Consider the following 19111-nt stretch of genomic DNA (forward strand, 5'->3'; position numbering starts at 1 on the left):
TGCGGTTCGAAACAGAAAAAAAAAAAAGTTGCACAAAAATGCCCGCAGGGAAAGTGAAAATGTAGTCCGTTTTCCCTGTCCATGGCGGCCATCGGGAGCGGACGTGCTGGGAACAGAAGTGTTTCCAGCATGTTCGCTCCAAGAAAAGAAGAAAACAAGAAGGTAATTGGGGTTGGGAGGGTGGGGAGGGGATAGTTTGTGGGGTGGAGGGGTGGAGGAAAATAAAACATACCTGAGTCCCTGGCAAGCGGCGAAGGCAGCCTCCAGCCATGGGGAGGCTCGGAGCGGGGATTGCCCCGTCTCAAGCCTCCTCATTGGCTAAGGGGCTGCCACTCCCCTGGCCGGGAAGAGATTACCCGGCATGGACGGTGTACATGGGAATACTGTGTGGTATGGCTCGGAAAAGAGCCAATCCACATGCTGTATTCCCGGTGCGCAGTGTGTGCCGGGTACTAATGTGTGTTTAAGCCCCCGTTCTAAGCCTTGTGATTGGCTGGGAGGACACCCATCCTCCAGCCACCTCCACCCTGCTGGGGTACTAATATTTAAACATATACACTGATTCAGTCAACCTCATGATTAGAATGCTAGGAAAATAGTCTGCAACATCAATCACTCCACTGGGGTCTAAGCCAGGTCTCAGGGTAATGGGGGCTGTTTATATGTTAAGACCTGAAATTAACAGTCACAATAGGTAATTATATAGTTAGGGTTCTTTTATGGTTAAATATTGTAGGATACACCAACGTGCAAAATAATTCACTGTATGGTGCTGATCAGAGGGTTAGGGGTAGATAAGTGGCAGTGCGGGGTGCATCATTCTTAAAACTCATTTTTCTTTTTAAAAGAAGTCATTTACATGTGAAATATAAATGACAGGAGAGTGAAAATGTTGAACTTGGAAACAAATCCAAACTTCATAAGTTTATAACTTTCTAAAGTACATTGTTGACTGTATTGCCACCCAGTCAACATGTTCACACTTCTAACTACTATTGCAGTCGGATTTACATTGTATTCCATGTTTGAATTTTCTAAATACCATTTTCACATTCCATCCAGTTGTTCGCATGTGTATTTAAAACCCCTACTAAAGTATTAGATACTCTCAATTATTTAACAATCTCTCCTACATATGTTTTGAAACAAATTAATCAAGTATTGTAATATTATGAGTAAACAGCTGTGACCAAACTATTAACTGTAATACAGGTACAATTTTATTTGAACAATTAGACTTACAAATTGATTAATTTAAACAAATTTGTAATCTTTGACACTGCTGTATTTTAAAGTGTTAACCACATGAGGACCTTTTGATAAAGTACTTATATTTGTTTACAACCCATATACAGATATTAGAAAGTTATTGGTGCTATGAAATGTATATAAATAATTAGAAAATAAATGATTGTATATAGGAAAAAATTCCAATGAACTTAAACGATAAATACGTTGCATGAAGATTGTTTTGACCACAAGAGGAGACTAGGAACACATCATGCAATGTTTTACAGCTTCACTAAAGTAACAAATAAACCATAATGACATAAAAATATAAATCCCAGGAATTCTTCCTAATGGATTTCATTTCATGTGTTCTAATCCATTTGTCTGACTCTTTCGGTCTCTTCTGTCTCCCTTTTTATCTTTCTCACTCTTTTCTCTCTCTCTCTACCTCTTTCGCTCTCTCTTTCTCTCTATCTCTCTCTCTCTCACCAGGTGCTTAGGTCATGTTATTCCAGGTAACACTGACATCAACTTCATGATGAAAGATGTTCCCAATATCACAGAAGCAACCAGAAATAATGATGTATGTGAACATGTTAGTTACGTTGCCTGCTGCTTATCTAGTCATTTGTTTAACAGTGTATCCATGATTATATGAATTCCCCCAGTATACACGATGGGGGTTGCCATTGCACGTACCCAGATATCACAGTGCCAGTTCCTTCACTTATTGGGTGCCTAGATATTTCTGCTGTGGGGAGGGATAGTAAAAAACATATTGGGCCTGAACGCTCCATTGAAAAACACTTTGTAAATAAAGCCCATTTTATCTCACTAATGTATAATACTCTGAAATCAAAGAATGCATGAGGGGATTGCATGGGATTTATAAAGCAGACACCTCTCTGGGAAGCAGTGGCGCGCTGCATGTGTCTGAGGGAGAAATGCATATCTATTTGGCTCTAAATTTACTGACATAAACATAGTAACTGCCGGGATTTAATAGTTGTATAATTAGGTGATGTAAATGCATTCTTATCATTTTAGAGAAAATACATTTCTAGCATAGATGCACTTGTTCCTTTGGAGACACTTATATGAATGGTGGCAGCAGCAATTTCTTAACCTGCTATCATTGTCATTACTTTTCATTGCATTACAATGCTCTCCTGCAATTGCCTGCTTGTATTTTTTTTTCTTTCAGTTGATGATTGAGGGTTGGAGATTCAGCTTGTTTTCCAGAACAATTTAATTGGCCGCTATTTTTTACAATAAAAGCCTTATCTTTCCGTATTTTTCAACCAACACTGACAGTGCCTACCGCCATCAAAGTTGCTGTGAGATTCATTGAATTATTTTAATCCTAAAACGATACAATGCCTCCCTGTGTTCCTTTTAACTGCTACGTCTGCAGGTTACATGCATGTGGACCGTTTCAGTTTCTTTTAAGTCTGAGACACGTTTTGGACATTGCTAAGATTCAACAAGTTATGTGAAAAAATGAAAGCTTTTCCTGGCATGAGTTCCTGGTGGTGAAATTGGAAACCTTATCATATCAATACTGGTTTTAAATGGATTCTGTTACATGTTTTCTGCTCATTTAAATTTGTAATTTACTGGGCATCATTTGTACTTCTTTCTAGTTGTTTCTAAATATTTCCTCTCATTATAACAAAGATGGTTAATTGCATTCTTCTGATCAGAAGTCATGAGGCAAAGAAATTCACAAACACGTCAGGCCACTCCTCATATCCTGAGACCAGCCTATGTGAAAAGCTAGTTGCAACACTACTCAAGTGTTGTGAGAGGGGAAGATAGTCAAACAATGTCTGCATTGATTAACCATCAAACTTGAGGGTGGAACAGGGGAGAGCTGATGTCAGTAGGCTCCAAGCACAGCACTTAGGGTGCTGGAAAGGCGATACTTCAGGCAGTCAACTAAGGGGGTGGCTTCTTAATGATGTGGTAGCATTTCCACCCCAAAGAAAAGAACTATATATAAACATTTACACCAGTACCCATGCAGTGCTGATGAGAATGACACAATGAGTGCATCATATGCCACAGTCATATGCCTTGCTGTGCAAAGAGAGAACAGCGATGGCAAATCGGTTTCACACTTTTGAAACCCTACAAAGTGATGGCCACTTACACATATTTACTGCATAAGTGCATCATATTTGCATGTTTTATAGTAAAGACTGCACAATTGCAATCTCTCAATGGATGTAGAAGTCACCGATTGACTTGTGTTGTTCACTGTCTACCAATGGGTCCTTCTGACTGGTTGATTCCTTTCACCAGTAAAGTGTCCAGTAAAAGAGCATGGTATAATAGGTATGTACATTTGAAGTGTAATCAACGTTAGGCAAACTATTTAAGATCTGTTTAAACAAAATGTAAGTAGGAGTCTGGACAATGAAATCAACATGCATTTCTTGCATCCCTTTCCCCAATGGGTGCATACCATTAGTGTGAATGCCTTTCATCCCTCAATTTGGGCCACATGTCTTTTTATCTTATTATTTTTAATAGAAGTGGTAAGCTTCCAAATACCCTTCTCATTAGCCCTTACCCACCCTTCCTTTTCCCCCATTTCAGATCTCTATCCTTTTCTCTATGTTATTACACGCCCACAGGTCTCATTTATGGATCTCAGAGGGATGAAGTGTGAGGTCAGTGGCACTTGATTGGAAGCTCTGGCTGCAGGTGGCATTCAGAACGCTGAAGCAATCGCGTTAGCTGATGTGCTGTCATATAGGAATACCCTCATGACTTGTTCTATGTTCCCCCAGGCATTTTCCTTAAATACCTTAAAAACGTTTGCCTCTGAAATTCTGGTGGTCTATTGTAAAGTAGGTACGTTATGAGTCACAAGGGATCAGAGAGAGATTACATGCGTTAATGCATTCGGTCTTTGTCAGCATGAACAGGGTCTGGCACAGGAACATATAGATTTCAAGAAAGTCTTGTACCCTGCCTTCATTTGCTTATCGACAGTGCTCCTGAAATTGTTCAAAATATGAATTCTAGATGAAGGTAGATGTGTTTATTTATTTATTTATTGTTTGCTTGTTAGGCACTTATACACTAAGAACATACTGTTTCAAGGCGCCCACAGGGCAGGGAGAGAGCAAGGGTGGGGAATGCATTTAAAACACAATATTTAAGAGCAGTGAGGGGTAAAAGTGAGAGGGAAGAACCTACTATGCCTTATGAGTATTCAGAACGTGCAAGTGATTTGATTTGATTAGATTTGTATAATTGCAGTAACCAGCTCGGGGCACAGAGCTAGTCTTAAGGGTCACGGTTATGAGGATGGATGCATATTTTGATTGAAATGTACACCCTACATTTTGGATCGCATTCTTGATTAACATAATTACATATTTACCTCATATCATAGTTTCCATTCACAAATGTTAAGTTCAATCATGGTGTGCCCAGGGGTGGACTGGCCCATAGGGAACTCTGGAGATTTCCCGGTGGGCCTCTGCACCCTGGGCTTCTTTTGTGTTGTATTTCCAAATTTTCTCATAGTAAAAGCATTGGGCTTGCTGAAAATGTGTCATATGGGGCCACTTTGAACATTATTTCCAGGGCCTCTTTTGGTCACCAGTAATTATTTCCAGGGCCTCTTTTAGTTCCCAGTCCACCCCTGGGTGTGCCATTGCTCTGCAAAGAGCAATTCCCGGCACATAAATGGATCCTTTCAGGTGTGTTTCTCCGCGCAATTCATGTCCACATTTCTGCCCAGAATTGCCTGTAGCTGAGTGTGCAGACTGTTCCCTTATGAAGTCCACCCATTTGCATTGGCCTGCACTTTCCTACCCCACTCATTCCGGTCTAGATCCCAGCTCCTGCTTTATCTCAGCCGAGTCTGGTACCCAGGTTTCATACCGACCTAGAACTCAGACTAGAGCCCATCACAGAAACAGTCCTTCCCTGAAAAACGAATTTTAAGGAAGCAAATCCTATCTACACATGCTTTAAAATCTTTATGTTCTTGATATTAGGCACATTCAGATGTAATGTGGCCCAATGTAATTACACAAGATTGTTCGTTTTCGTTTAGAAACAATGTCAATTGCAGCCTTTAAGTGCACACAGTTGGCAAGCAGGGAGTGTTTTACTTTTGACTCCAACAGAACCCAAAACGTGTTATACAGCCTCCATGTGGAGTCAGGACAGTGGCGTGAATGCATTTGATTATGATAACTGTCTGGAATACAGATGGCCCTACAATATATGTACTCACCTTTGAAATTGACTACAAATGTACCTGTTTTTATAAATCTCTGTCCTTCAATGCCTCAGGTTGTTTGGGACAAATAGAAAAAGAAATATATGCGCCTATATGCAGGTCTCTGTTTGGTTCTATTGGATATGGTTAATACAAATACAAATTAAATCAAATATTGCAGTCTACAATATTACATCTGCAATCTCAAAGAATCAAAATGGCTCCCTGGCTTGCATCCAATCTGGAAATGATAACATGTATAATGTGTGATTGATGCATTGAAAGCTGTTATCTCTGTGTGTCTCATGCTCGTTTATGGGACCTAGTAAAGGCTACCGTTACTGATGTCCTGTGTCCTCACCTATTAAAAGGTCTGTGCAGTAGCGCCCAATGTGCTTTGACGAGAGGTAGCACTAGAAGTGGTTTGGGTCTCGACTTGTTGATGTTATATACTTGCACGTCCCAGACTCCCATTTACCAACGTGTGTCTTCAAACCCATATCCATGTTCAGACCTCTGTCTTTTAGGCTAAGCTGCTTCGAGTACATTAGCTCCTTTGCTCTTCTGTGTGTGGTATTTGAGATGTAATCTTTTAAAATCATTACAGGCAGATCCGGAATTGTGCACGCGCACTGTGTGCAGTGGTGCCACACTGGTGTTTCAGTATTTTTGTCCATCTATCCTCCATGTGGGCATTTCTTGCATTAAATGAGATGCACGGCATTGGAGTAATCTGCATTTGTACATCCCTTGATTTTGTATTGTTTGGTACTGTCATGTTGTCATGGCAGATGTGGCGCCTTTCACACCCCCTAACATTGCATGGTTACATTCTAGGCTTCTTATTGCATGATCTAGTATAAATGTACATATGGTCAGAGACTCTGTTATGTTTCTTGGTTGCATGCATGCAGTCAAAGGAAATTGTTAGACATGTTTCTAAAATCACCATCCCTGCTAGGCATTGGACGTAGTGTCTTAACAAAAATATTCAGTTGTTTTACTGCTGTAGTATAGGTGACAACCAATAACATGTGTTCTTTTTTTCACTGTCTCTTTAGTGAAGCAGGTTGTCCCTGGGTGTTTTCAATTTACAATCACTTTTTCCGTCAATGTGTCTGTCTGAGTGATCCTTTTGCAAGAAGGATGTATGGAGGGCAGTGAGTGGATTGTCTCGTGCCTTCCTGTTGGAGCAATTGACCAGGTTGTAGACAGACATTGTGTGTGGCCCAGATGAAAACTTGCCTGTGCAGGTATTATTTTCTGTGCATATCCTTCTTGTAAACAGCTGTTTCTAGGTGGCCAGTCCTTTCAACAAAATGTGTTGTATCCATAAGGTTTATACTATTTATAGTATGTCATGTTTAACTTAATGCAGTGGTTGTAGCGATTTACTGATTCATGGAATTATTTAGGAGAATCCTCAACTTCTGTACACATCAAACATATGTCTGCCATGACAATGTTAGTAAGCAGAAATGCCATTTCTGTGCCCATGGTCAATCTGTTTTTTGTTTTTTTTTGTTGGTAGAAATTATCTTCCATTGAAGCAAAATGTGTTGGATCTCGTTAGAAATGGCAAGGCATCTATCATGACCATGATTGGATGCCCGGCTTGGTATTCACTTTGTGCAGGCATTGCAATAGGCAGCTATTCCATCTTCATGTGGGATTTTTGTATAAGGGGAGGTGACATCCAACATGGTCTGCAGTGCATCTGCTGCATATTCTACCCCTTGAGCTCTCCTGAGGACATGGGTGTGTCCTGCACACAGTTGTCTGAATTCATCACCCGAGGTTTTAGAATAGATTCAATGTTTCCACATATTGCTTTGGTGAATACATTTGCTCTAGAGCTGGAATATCCAACCTTTTCTTTATCAAGAGCTACTTGTAGTAGAGAGCCACTGGGCAAGAGCTACTAGGGTGTTGATGTTCATGAGCGAGGCGATTTGTACCAAGATGGTGCATGGGCTGTATGCAGATACTTAAAGGTTCCACAGGGCAAGCTGGCTGGGTCATTGGACTAAGAGGAGGCTGTGCACGCTCCTCTTATTGCAATCTAATTGGAAGCTTTGCACATCCATGTTTTGGAGCCCAGACATGCAATACTGAAATATCTTGAGGGGAAGGGTACGAGTATCATAAATACGATTTCATGTTGTAATGACAACATCCAGTGTGGTTGTTAGAACTGATATAATATTTTTCGTCCTCATTGTATATGTTGGCCTATGCCCAGTCGCTTTGCGAGGAAATCCGTATTGCAAGGTTGTGACCTTAAGTGAATCAAGCCTCCATTTTAGGTTAAAGCCGCCATTTTAGTTTATCGTGCAAAGTCACCCTGTGGCCTAAAATGGCCGACCTGTGTTCTCTTGTTCTTGCTTTAACCTCTTCAACCTCTGTAGGAGAGTTAATGTCCACCGTGCCTGCAGGCTACATGTTAGGGTCATGTAGGCCTTGTCCTTTGTTGACCTCGGGATCAGGGGATTACTTGAATTGGCGATGTTAACCTACAAGTATACAAGAACAATAAAGCTATCTAAACACGACATGTGAAACATCTGTTTGACCTGTATTAAAGCAATGTGTAAAGAGTGTAAAGTTAAACCTAGAGAATAATAGTGTTTGTTAGTGAATGTATTAAAAGTAAACCGCATGCATGAGATATGTAAATTAGGAACAAACCTGGCGCGACCCTAGCCAGGTACATGATTAACTTGTAAGAGGCTGGACATCGTTATAACAAAACTGTATAAATATGCTGATGTCCAGCTAGCAAATCCTGTTCACTGCTCACATTGAACCCTGCTGGTGGTCTCTGTGATGTATTGACGGCCAAATAGCTATTTGTGTACTTTGTTTTGTAAACTGTACAGCATTGCAATAAAGATTCTGGGAATCTTTACAAGCCCTTGTCGGTGTATTTCTCTTTGCATGATGTAAAAGCCTTAACATTGTATTTTCTGATTCCACATGGTCACCAGTATCAGAACATTGATTTGCAGTGGTAACCGTCAGCATCATGATGGTGTTTTACTGATGAAATGACGGTGGAGTGCGGTCTCAGTGATTTTTAGTGGCAGTGCTGGAATATTGCAAGAAGAGGCTTCATGAGCAAGAGGCACCATCAACGTTTGTTGTAAAATGCTTTTGAGTAAAAGTGGTGACCCCTGACATCTATTGGATTGTTTTATTGTTACCCTACAGACTGATAAGAATTGTACGGCATTTTACACAATTATTAGCAGCAAATGTGCTGTAAAATTGCACCTTTGTAATCCATTATTTAACAACTTTGCTTAGTGGAAGAACCACCTCATGCACCACTCGATTGGTGTGTGCTCTATTGCTATTCTCAGTTGTTTATACATATATGTTGGAAATCTTAATGCCCCTCAATTGCAATATACCACCAGCCCCCACTGAGCAACTGAGAAAGAAACGGAAGACGTATCTGTTCAGATAATCTATTGGCTCCCTCTGCAATGGTGACCCCCCTTTTTGCTTCCAGATTACAATCGGATCTTCTTTATTTGTTTGTCCATTTTGTTATTTTCTTATGTTCTGTGTAATAGGTCTGCACCCTTAAGCCTCCTGGTAACTGGTGCACATTATACATTGATTAAAGTAAAGTAAAGTTGTAGTTTGTATTTTCCTTTTGCTTGAATGGAATGAAAACCTAATTTACACCTGTACTGGCATTTTAGTTATAATGGGTATGGACCCATGAACATACTAATTATTCAGAACGTGATTGCCATGCTATGCTGTGTCCCTTCTTGGTGACCACAATTGGGACAAACATCTGGCTTTCTGACTTGAGCATGATTGGTTCTTCCCATTGGTATACCAACTTTCAGCATGGCTATGCAAATGGGCATGCAACCTGCATGTATAATGACAACACTGTGCCCATCTATTAGGAGGATGTGTAAAGGGCCTCACCGTGAGTGTTTTCCAGCAGGTAGTTAACATACCATGACCTTATCTTGCAGACATCTCAATCTACCAAGTTTCTGAATGGGCAAACATTACGTACCTAATATGTAAAACACCAACAAACACTCCGCAAGCCATTTACTTAGACATGTGTACCAAGTATATATGTACAATACAAGCCAGTTCGTGACCATGCACTGATTATGTGGAGTTGGTGGTCACTCTCTTGGGAATGTAAGTCCATACATATAATGGGTGTCAATGTAACACTTATAACAAAATGTAAGGCGCACCCCTATGCAACATCAAGGCAACGGAGCACAGTGCTATTGGCAGGGCTCCTCCCCTTTGCACCTAGTTTGAACAATATCTTCTCCCCATTACCCTCTCACGCCTGAGCCTGTAGCCATCAAATGTTAATAGCTCTTTCGTTGCAGGTCGCTCCCTAACGAGTAACCCTCAGCACACCTCTACCCAGCCTCTCCTGTAACTAAGTACCTAGATGCCCTATTTGGCCACGGGTAGGCTGGAGAGAGGTAGCTCATTGAGAAACATTCTTTTAAAGAAAATATGCACAGCAAGGCCGCAAGATGTTCAATGGGGATATTCCAGATAGTCGAATTTCCCAATGTCACCATTTCCCCTTGCCAACTGGCAGCTCTTTCACAGACGAGCAGTGATGATCAAAAATCAGTTAAAAGCATTCTTGTTTCTCATTGTATTCGATCAATAACATCGTTACACGTGTTCTCACTAGTGACTGTAAATTGATTCCAACCTCATTCTGCTTCTATCTTAAGTGCCAGCTTACTGAGAAAGTGCTTAGAGGTGATACACATTAATGCATTGCGCACTTAACATGTGTCCTCACATTTTTCATAAATCTGTACCATATAAAACTATATGGCTGAGGAAACACGTCTGGGAAGCAGGTTTACCACCTGGGATGTGTGTTCATTTCCTTTAGACAGGTCCTGGGTGTATAGTGTGGGACTTTGTCTTCAGCCTTCTCCCGTGCATATGTTTGAATGTTTAATAAACCACAAGATTCATGTTTCCACTGATGTGGTTTATTGTATGTGTGAAGTTTTAAAGGGCCACTGGAGCCATGATACCAGAGGTTGTGCACCTGAGTGTGGCTGTGCGATACGTTTGGCGGTGAGTGTGATAGGATAGCTCAGTGGGTTTAACGCCTGTGCAATGTGGAATGACTCCTCGGACCACATTTTCAGATTCGTGCATACGTGATGCTCTAACACATCTTGAGACTGCTTGAAGTTTCAGGCATATGTTCATTTTGACCTACTTTTTCTGTGGACACTGTCTGACCCTGGACAGATCAAGGTGCAACATGTGACCTGCTTCCCTCGTACAGTGTGGTGACTAGTGACCACCAATACTTAAATCCTCTGATACATGCTCAGATAAATAGTGACTTCATAATGGATTCTCCTCTAGTCGATGCATGCCCTTAGATACACATACTAATTATGTGTATGAATACTTGTACTATCAGAGCAGCAGCAGTTGTGGGTCAGCCGAGAGCTGAAGAAAGTGCAGTGTCCCACCTGTGACCCAGTGAGAGGCCAGCAGGGGGTAAAAGAGCTTTTCTCTAAATGTCAGGTTTCAGCTCGGATCACGGCACCTTCTGTGCTGCGCCGGGGAAGTATGTTGCAAGCCTGAACCTCTGATTATCAGGGCCACACAGGCCTCCCCCTTCAGCGAATGCAAAACAGACCCTAGTCATAGGATACACCACCTCCATGACCCTAACCTTCACACTGCATCACAAGGGGCAACACGAGAAAAAGTGAACATGATGGAAACAACATATGTTTTATGTTCAGCAACAGAGCACTGTTGATAACATTTCCTGTCAAACACAGTGTGCATAGCTCTAATGGAATGAGCACACTATAATCAACGATGGTTCTGCTTTCGGAATGTAACATGCTTTGGCCAATCAGAAGACTTCTTGTGTCTGTCATAGGCTTGGGTTGGCTTATGATTGGCCAGAGCACTTCCCTGCATAGCACAACGTTTGTTTTACTCACTGTGGTGAGTGAGTGACTGGGAAGCTTCAGGCAAGCTATTAGTTGCTTGTTATTAACAAGTTGGAGACCATGTCTCTAGGGATAATTGGGTGGGCCAGATGTGTCTGTTTTTTTTGGGATCTTTTAGACCATATAGCAGGAGTTGGATTGCTTGGTGGCAGCTATTGGAGGAGTTCCTGAATACCACTTGGCATGAATTCTTGATGATTGACTTTTATATTACACTCTGGAGTCATCAACCAGTTCCTGGTAATATCTTGTGCAAAGGAGCTGTCTATATGCATTTCTTTTGTATTTCTATGTATCAATGACCACAACTCAGCTGATTGGATTATGTGTGACCCGATTGCAAACTTTGATACATATTATTGGACTAGCTGGACCTATAACACGGATGAGGGACAATGCAGGAGTTTGCAAAGTCTCATTATGATGGTGCAGAGGGAAATGAGTCTCAAAGACACTTACAATGGAAAGTCATACAGTTAATTAAAAAACATAGAAGCAGTTTACATTTTTAGCTGTGCTGGAAGATGCATGTTAAGGGAGTAAATCATATTCTTGCATACTGTTCAATCTAATATATTCTGAATAGTAGTAAGGTATGCCTCTGTATGGTCAAAATAGTACACACGTTCTTTGAAAAACATTTGAAAGCACAGAGGGACTCATTGACAAAGCTGTTTTTTAAAAAAAGAGAAATGCTTAGTAAATCAGGCCCATAGTTGGAAAGCACAGTGTTAATTGCATTTGACTCCCACAGAGTCCAAAAGGTGTTTTGCAGCCTCTATGTAGTGTCAGGATAATACTTTAAAATACAGCTGCTTAGGTTAACCGGCTGGTACTCAAAGTGAACTTTATTTAAGGTATACAGGTAGCAGTCTACAATGTTCCATCAACAAAGCAACACGCTTCATAATTGTGTTTTGTCTTGAATATAATCTGTCAATTTTGAAATATGTTACCATTTTATAAATATGTATTGTCTGCTGTTATCTCAGTGTGTCTCATGCCCACAGGTCTGCAACACCTGGCTCCCCAGATGTTTTGGACTACAATTTCCATGATATCTAGCTATTGACTATGCGGTTTAGGGATTATGGGAGTTGTCCAAAACATCTGGGGAGCCAAAGGTTGCATACCCCTGTTCACGCCTGTTAGTGGCTGCCAACCATCTTGCCTTAGACAACGAGGTGTTCTGCTGTTGATGTCCTGTCTCCTCACACATCAGGGGTTCTGTACGCTAGTGACCAACACGAGTTGGTGAGGGAGTGGACAGGAGGATTCTATTCTGCTTTTATTAGTGGCCTTACTGGGGGGTTATATTGTGCCTTAATTCATGTGATTGCCTTGCTAGTCCTGGGTTGACAATTGACCAGAGTGTGCTATAATGTCTATGTTCAGTCCCACGTCTTTTAGTTAAAATAACCTCTTTGAGTACTTGAGCTCTTATGCATTCCATGTATACCATTCCTGCACCCAATGAAGTTTAAGTTGAAGATCATTTTTTTCAATATTGGAATGATATGATATGATATTTTTATTATATTGCGCCCATACACAAGAGTTACAGGCCGCAAGCAAATGTTTCGGGGCCCGAGATTGTTCAGTGTGTGTTTCTTTGCTACTCGTTTCCCTCTGTTCCACCGGATGAAGTCGTCTATGGGGCATAGTCCCACATCTGCATTATACTTACAGTAATATCAATACATAACATCAAACCCTGTATTTTATGTGCAGAAGCTGCCACATGCAGAATGGATGATTAACAATGTATCTTCATTCCTTTCAGTAAAAATGTGTAATTTCAAAGAATGTGTTTGATGTGTAGAATAATGTTGTAGAAAGGAACATGGGGTTTGAAGAATCATCCTTTGCACAAAGAGAACAAGTAATGGTATAAAGTAAATACCATCGATCAGCAACATTTTCACTCAGAAATGTAAACTCCAAGAGGTGGATACCACGAATAGAGACAAGTTGACAAAATGCAAAATAGCCAAAAGGCTTGATATCTTGGTGCCCAGTAGAAGAATGATGACCATGATGGAAAGGGGATCAGGAGTGACACATGCAGGCATCTGGTTACCCAGAAGGGATCATGGGTGGGGTGGAAAGTCAGTCAATGCCCGCAGCTGGGCGAGGAACCTATAACCTGAGAGGTATTGTGAAGCCAGAAGTGGTATAGTGAGGCTAAGGACACGCCTTTAGAGACTCTGAAACACAGACAGAAGGATTGGTAGAATAGGGAGGACTTTGTAAGAGTGAGAGAGGACCTTGATTGTGACAGTAATACAGTTTCCTTTAGTACGATTTGTTTTACCTCATTCCACCACGTAGTTCTCCTACCATATTAAGGGCCTAATTCACAGAACGTTGCGCCATTATAAAGCCCTTCTGTGAATTAGGCCCTAAATGATGTAACGTAAGGAACATTCTTTCACTCAAACATGACATTCAAACTTTGTTATTCATTATAACGCTGCATGTGATTCATTGACTAAAATGAATGTGCATGTATAGGAGCTATTTGCAACCTGGACATTGCATAATATCGATTTGGATAAGGAGAAGTTAATTATGTAGGGCTTTCCTCAAAGCACTCCATGCATTTACATACAATTATCACTCAACCGAAGTTGGTACTCATGTGGCCTTCCTGGGTTAGAAGCTGCGACCTGCAGTTCACACACAGATAGCAGCAATGAGAGCTCAACACACTGAGCTATCTTACTGGCATCATGCATCTATAACAAGATTTCTTTTTGGGCAGATTCTTTTAGCCACTCAATGAAAACCTGCCAGAATCAAACAAAATGCTCATTGTACTGTTTGTGTCACCATTTACAATGGAATTTGCTGTATTTACTAAAATATATATTTCAAAATTAATATAAGATTTAACAGTAACACAACACACGTGGCAGTTGTGCACATGCTATGAACATATACTGAAATGATAGATCACAGGCTGGGAATAACACACAATTGATATTAAACAGTAAATCACAATCTCTTACACGAACAACTCCAATTTCCACCAAAAAGAAAAATATGGAAACTAGAAAAGACGGAACAATCACTGTCACTCTGACCTTTCGTGTTTTAAAGTAAAATTTGACTAAAACGTTGAAATACGGATACGATTGGTATAAATGAATTCCTCTTCTTCAATAACCACATAAAAAGAGACACATTTAAATAACATTGCATTTCCTCTTATATATAAAACACCAAATAGAATCAAAAATGTGTAACTACAGTAGTATGAAATTAAGAAAAAAAAATGGTGGCCAGTCGTGCAGCAACTTAAGCGTGCAATTTTGTGAACGGGTGATTGCATTCATTATGGTAAGCAAGGGTTTGCTATAATTGGCATACACACTGCAGCAGTTTTCGTTATTTCAACCAGCTGGAAATCATGCGTCCTTAAATTACAAAGTCCTCCAAATGAGGTTTTCATCCTTGCTTCCTGCGACGACATTTTGGTCTATAGATAAGTTTCAAGAAATGTGCCCATTGCCATAACAGCAGCTCACTGTGCAACACCATCCCCTGTTATCTCATGAAAGAGACCTTAGCACTGTGATCATTTTGCTGATTAGTCATTACATTTTGTCGCAAACATAATCCGATTTTAGCTCCAAAGTCCGGAAGCTGATTATCTTTTGAATGGAGCATTATCGACATGTACAAAGCCAGTTGTGCATAATTACAATTGTGTTCTCTCGACAACCAGCATATCTATGTCCATAATGTCCCATTCATACCATTCATTTAGCAAATGTTCCCTTGTCTCTGATATTATTTGTTCTGTTGTCTAAATACATACATTTGTATTTTTGAGTACAAATATGAAGGAATATCTCCATGACGTCTCTTTTACAATGACCGGATGCAGCCTCGATGGCAGAGGAAGAGCACTCTCCGGCCATCCCTCCTTCCCCTGTGTCCGAACTTTCTATGCCAATGGGTGAAAGGAAACTCAGAAGTCCATCATCACGTTCTCAGGAGAGGGGCGCTGCTGCCATTTTGTGCTACCCTACTGCTTTACCAATATGAAGTGCAAACTGATAACCTAACGCCTCAGATAAAATCACAATAGGACTTTATAGTACAAGGGTAAATACATAGATCATCCGCAACACACCTGACAGAACGGCTGGGCATGTGTGCAAATCTTAGAGCAGGCCCACATTTTCAGATTCACCTCAAATTAAGTAGAATCACGATTTAGGTTATACAAAGGCGTATAACAATTCACAGCTCATTGTATCGGTCCTACAAAAGACAGCTCACTGAAAGCAGATATTAGTGACGGATGGTCGAAATAGTGAATCTGCATTGTGGGGATAGATTGGAGTGCATACCTTGTTTCCACTCCAATCCTTCCCATCAAGTCATTTCCATCAGTACAAACTGGATCCGTTCCTACTTTCCTCCGTGCATCCAATAAAATTACACATCCTTTTTGTCAAGGAACATCTATGACAGTGCTAATTATGTTTAATGCTTCATTGGCCCATTTCGAAAATGTCACAACAGCCATAATATTGGAGAGTGCACATGTACTAGCAACACACAGCTTTGAATATCGGTTGACTACTTCACCATGGTATCGTGACATGGGGTCGGGACTGTGGAACGCAAGGAGGAGAAAACAATTGGGAGAGAGACAGAGAGACGGAGAGAGAGAGAGAGAGAGAGAGAGAAAACGAGAGAGAGAGAGAGAGAGAGAGAGAGAGAGAGAGAGAGAGAGAGAGAGAGAGAGGAACCCAGAGCTCCTTACATTCTTTGCCAAACATCCAACATTTGATATCAGCAATGGGCCCAGCGAAGCTATTGTCAACTCTTGATCTTACCACTGCCTATCATCAAGTGAAACTTCACAAAATATCTAGGCACCTAACAGTGTTTATATCTCTGGAGGGGTTCGATCAGTACTGGATAATGCCATTTGGAAGCATTTCTGCAGCTCTGCTTTTCAGAAACTGTATACAGGATATTTGCAATTGGTACTTCCGAGACCTTTTCCTGAGATTCAGATTGAACATTTTACCAACAGGAGAAATATTACAAAGAAGAAAAAGGCTGGACATAAGGGAAAGCTGCAGAATGTGCAAAAAAAAGGAGAGATAGAATCAATGAAACACCTCATACTACAGTGTACCGGTTTAAGGAAAGAGCGAGAGCAGTGCTTGGGGGACATCCTTAGAAGCTACACGACAAGGAATGTCGATGAGTGGTGGAGGACTCTTGTAGAAGGAGAAAAAATGAAAACGACATTAGCACTCATAAAACTAGTGATTTTAATCCTTAAGAAACCAGAGGAGATCAACAACATAACCCAGGATTAATAATATGCTACCAAGCACTGCTACTAAAATACTGTATACCAAACGAAGAATCATGATGAAAGAACGGACATGCTCAGGTTAAAGGTTTCAAATAAGGAAACCACACAATCTGTTTAAAAAAAAAAATAAATAATGATGATGGCATTGTGTTTTCGCAGGACGATATTCTTCTGAAAACAGAAAAACGACAAGAGGCTCAATAGAGACTAAAGAAATAGCATGCAATGAGAAGTGCAAGATACCTAGACAGGAGACCGAGTATGTTGGACATGTCATCTCTGATAAAGGTATATCTCCCAAGAAATATCTTGCAGTGACCATTGAGAAGGTGTCTTCTCTGACCAGCAAGGATCACTTACTTTGAATGAGATTCCCACTGTAAGGAGGAATTTGCTTTCATAAAAAAGGTGTTAGCAAGTGTGCCAGCATTACACATCCACAAGAGGGGAAGGAATACAGTTATCATGACAGATGATAGTAATGCTACCCTTTGTGCAGTTTTGTCAAAAACAGAGGGGAACATAACATACGTGATAGCTTTTGTATACAGGTTGTACAAAGGACCAGAGAAGTTTAATGTTACTATTGAGAAGGAAGCTTTGTCAACAAAGTGGGCACCAGAAACATTCAGAAGTTTTGTGAGGTGGTAGAAATGTGAAGTGCATACCGATCACAAGCTGCTAGTAGAAATAATAACCTAAAAAGGTTTGGAAAAAATTTTGGGGACAGTACGTAGATGGGTGTCTAGACTTCAAGACTATGACTCGGTAGTGACATATATACTGGTTGTAAAAAACTATGTGGCTGATTATCTAGGATGACAACTAATGAAGAAATGTGTGATGCGGAAGAACACGAATTGGTTTTGGAGGTAATAGGAAAAACAGTTCCAGAAGGAGAATGGAAAGAGGCTTTGGTAAAACACGAGAAAATGGCCACAATTATGAAGTAGAACTTGACTGAAGGAACACTGAACAAGGAAGCACTCATGAAGTTGATTTGAAGTTGTCATGGAACATAAGGGATGGGACACAAGGGATGAACTGTATGTCCAGGACAGTGTGCTAAAGAGAGGTAACAATATTGTGCCTCCTGAAAGAATGAGACAAAGGTTGATTGACTAGGGCCTGAAAGTCATCAAGGAATAAGTTGAAACAGATAATCAGGAGTGATTACTGGTAGCCTAGATGTGATGTACAGATAGAAAGAGTCACGAGGATTAGTATCCTTTGTGAAAACAGTGATAACGTGTTGCTGAGTGTAAAATGTGCAATGACAGGAACAGACATCCCTGGGAAACCATGGGAAAAATTAGGAATGGATGTTGTTAGCCCGATATGGAGTGATGGGGTCCAGACATACTGCTTAGTGCTGATAGACCTTTTGACAAGATGGGCAGAAATAACGCTGAAAGCAAATGTGAATGCAAGGATAGTGATTGAATTCCTGGAGGAATCTTGTGGTCATCAAGGGTACCACAACATAATTGTGGTGGATTAAGGGTCACAATTCAGATTATGGTTGATGGAAAGGTATTTGAAGGATCATGACATTGTACATCGTACAAGGGCCATACATCATCCTCAGGCAAATTAAGTTATAGAATGATTAAACAATACGCTTTTTCAATATAGTGAGCAACAGAGACATTCAGAGGTTTTGTGTGGGGATAACAATGTGAAGAGCATACTGATCACAAGCTGCTGCTAGAAATAATAACATCAAGAGGTTTGGAAAAAGCTTTGCCGAGAATACATTGATGGGTGTCTAGACTTCAAGACTATATGACTTGGTATTGTTGGATATAGCGGGCGTAAAAAAACTATGCTGCTGATTGTCTAGGATGATAACTAATGAAGAAAGTTGTGATGGCAAAGAACACAAATTAGTTTTGGAGGTAATGGGAACATCATTTCCGAAGGAGAATGGAAAGATGCTTTGGTAAAAGATGTGAAAATTGCCCCAATTATGAAGAACTTCACTGAAGGAACACTTAACAAAGAAGCACTTATGAAGTTGATATTTATGTGTTGTGGAACATAAAGGACAAACTGTCCAGGACAGTGTGAAGGTCATCACGGAATACCTTGAAAGAGAGAATCGGGAGTGATTACTGGTGGCCTAGATGCAATGTACAGATATAAAGATCCATGAGGAATTGTATCCTTTGTGAAAACAGTGATTAAGTGTTGTTGAGTGTGAAATGTGCAATGACAGTAACAAACATCCCTGTAAAGCCATGGGAAAAATTAGGAATGGATGTTGTTGGCCCAATATGGAGTGAT

The 19111-nt window shown here is 40.5% G+C and overlaps 1 protein-coding gene across 2 annotated transcripts in view; it reads right to left on the minus strand.

The window, feature by feature from the left end:
• Positions 1 to 19111, minus strand: part of LOC138516807 (catenin alpha-2) — a 3575147-nt gene that overhangs the window by 853753 nt on the left and 2702283 nt on the right. The gene's annotated exons all lie outside the window — the stretch shown is intronic.

This window comes from Ambystoma mexicanum, chromosome 6q (genome assembly GCF_040938575.1).
Source record: "Ambystoma mexicanum isolate Mex_15411 chromosome 6q, UKY_AmexF1_1, whole genome shotgun sequence".
NCBI classification, from domain to species: domain Eukaryota; kingdom Metazoa; phylum Chordata; class Amphibia; order Caudata; family Ambystomatidae; genus Ambystoma; species Ambystoma mexicanum.